Raw genomic sequence first — 2844 nt, forward strand, 5'->3', positions numbered from 1 at the left:
TATCTGTCAGGAGGCAGGGGTTGTCCTAGAGAGGAATGCTCGGAAAACACTGTAAGGGTTATCCACCTAATAGTGAGGAGGTAAAAGAAGAAATCAGCTCTTCTTGCACTTGATGCGATTTATGGTTCAGGTGATTTATAAATATGGCTTTGGAGAACACATGATTAAAATGCCCAAGACTAATTATGGATCACCTAGGTTCAGAATAGGGATTTATAGTGTATTCTCGCCACCATTTATACTTTACAGGTGGATCAAACAGGGATGCTCACTCTCTCCCTTCCTATTTGCATTGATAATTGTTGGTAAGATAGCTCAGCGGGTTTTTGAGCTCGCTGCTAAGATCTGTGTGTGATCTGCAGGTCTGAGGTTTGAATCCCAGCAAGGCCAATTTAGCCTTTCATCCTTCCAAGGTTGATAAATAAGTGCCAACTTTGCTTGGATGATAAGAATTATATGTAGATGTTCTTTCACCTCGATGAAAGTGCTATATTAATAACACATTATTATTATAATGGATGTGTTCACTCTCCACATTAGACAGAGGCCTGATATGCAGGGCATTACATGTAAGGTGATGAGGAACTTAAATGTTTTTTTTCCAAGCAATCACTAGCTGCCCCAGTTACAAACATTATGCTTCCGAAATCTCTTGATGTCGATTCCGCACAGAGAGCTGCAGGTTACCCCGCATCCCTCAGTGTACCACTCATGGCAGAAGCCCTTAACAGTTTCTTGTTCACAGTCTAGACAACATTCTCATGACATTGGGATAGCCCAAGGCATTGAGCCCCACAGTGATCAAAGTTGATGAGGCTTTTGCAAGAGTATCAGGCTTTTTAAGAAAAAAAAGGCTAAGTCTGAACTACTGAACCAGATGTTCTCGGAATTGGAGGGACTGTTTTATAAGGAAAACTGGATGTTTAAATGTGCTTGAAAGATCTGGAAGTTCACCTGTACCAAGCACATTTTGGGTATATATAGAGCTAGCTACCCGTGAATCATGAAACAAATACGACAAAACCTGCGCATTTGGAAAAGCATAGCTGTGCCATGGGTAAAGAAGATTGTTATACTAAAAATGAATACATTGCCTCGCCTACTATGCCTCTTATAGACACTCACAATATTTATTCCTAGGCCTGTTTTGATGAAATGGCGGGAAGAGGTTTTACACTTTATCCCACTGCTCAAATACCACAAATGAACAATTAATTCTCTTCTAAGCACGAGAGAAGAGAGGAGTGGGTTGCCCGGATTTTGTGGAATATTTCAAAGCGGTTTTGCTCCAGGTCCTGGGAAACATGGAACAGGCGGTTGCAGGCTCCTATATATGGAAGCAACCTTGGTTGCCTAAACAAGACCAGGCCAAAAGTGTATATGTTAATAAAATCACTAAGGGCCTCATTATAACATGTGCGGAATGGGTTTAACGGCGCCGGTAATGGTGCCGGCGCCGTTAAACCCATTCCGCACAATTACGAGGTCCCCTCGCGGGACCCGCTCTGGACGTCTGGTTTTTCCCCGCGAGGGGACCAGGGAGCTAACAACGGGCCCGTTCGTAATGGGCCCGTTGTTAGCTCCCTCCCCATTCCCATTGAGCCCTATGAAGGCTCGAATGGGAATGGGGAAGGACCAGGCCCGGGTTCCCTGAAGGAGGAAATACCGGGCCCTCCATACTCGGAATGGCCCGATATTTCCCCATTCAGGGAACCCGGACCCGGACACGATTTTGGAGGCAGCCATGCCCTTATTAGGGGCAAGGCTGCCTCCAAAGTCGTAATGAGGCACTAAGACTACACTGACCATCTGGGTCGAAATCTCAAGATTTTGACTTTTGGATGGCATTGGTCTACACATTTAATGCACAAACAATGCCCCTGCCAGTTGGAATTGTGCTGAGAGGCTGTGGAGAGTTAGAAACATTCTATCATGTTTGGTGGGAGAGTTTGATAGTCCAACGTTATTTGGCTGGAAATCAGACCTAGCATAGATGAGATTGTCCGTCATTCGCTACCGGCGATCAGGGGAGTAGCTAGGTCTGGAAAAGACCCGGGGCTAAACTGATGTCGGAACTGTTGGGACTGGGGGGCTAGCTAGTCTTTTGGCTGTTGCTTCTGAGATTCTATCCGGGGCTACAACCAAAAGATCAGGGGCTATAGCCCCTTTAGCCCCCCCTAGCAACGCCCCTGCCGGCGATCCTGTCTTCATGCTGCTAGGGCACTAAGGACAGGAAGAGCACATGAAAAGCTCCAATTATTATAGACTGACGTCTAAGCTTCTGTTGACAGCAAAATGGCACATTCAACTGCTATTGGTGAAAACAGATCTACTTACGGAAGTGATGTGGTTGACCAAAGTTTGAGACTTACTGGTGCTAGACAAAATTCTGCACTTTGTACGCAACACTGCAGTGGCTTCTATGTGACCTATTCACTGTTCTTGGGCTATGCAGTTAAAGGCTGCGTGAATCTATCAGGCCCTACAAGATGGCGATCTCTCCGTTCGTTTGCTGTGTAACGACTTCTTGAGTGAGTTAAATGAAATATGTCTTAATGACAAACGCTCTGGTTATTGGGGGAGTATGGGGTCAGTGGAGTGAGAGCATAACATGAGGCCTCTGCAGAACTATTGAGTTACTGTTGAGATACATATGCTAAATTGTTAGTGTGGTATATCCAATCGCCAATAAACAAATTGTTGAAGAAAGTCTCTCCCAACCGTATGCATATTGCTGCCATCATTTAATTAGTGGTGCGTGCTGACTAAAGTTAAAATGACTTACTAATAATATTCAGTGCACTACTCTTCCACGGCACCTGGGTTACATAATACAGAAGAGCC

The 2844-nt window shown here is 45.0% G+C and overlaps 1 pseudogene; it reads right to left on the minus strand.

The window, feature by feature from the left end:
• Nucleotides 1–570: 570 nt before the first annotated feature.
• Nucleotides 571–729, minus strand: LOC138526663 (U11 spliceosomal RNA; annotated as a pseudogene).
• Between the last annotated feature and the right edge of the window lie 2115 nt (nucleotides 730–2844).

This window comes from Ambystoma mexicanum, chromosome 7p (genome assembly GCF_040938575.1).
Source record: "Ambystoma mexicanum isolate Mex_15411 chromosome 7p, UKY_AmexF1_1, whole genome shotgun sequence".
NCBI lineage: Eukaryota > Metazoa > Chordata > Amphibia > Caudata > Ambystomatidae > Ambystoma > Ambystoma mexicanum.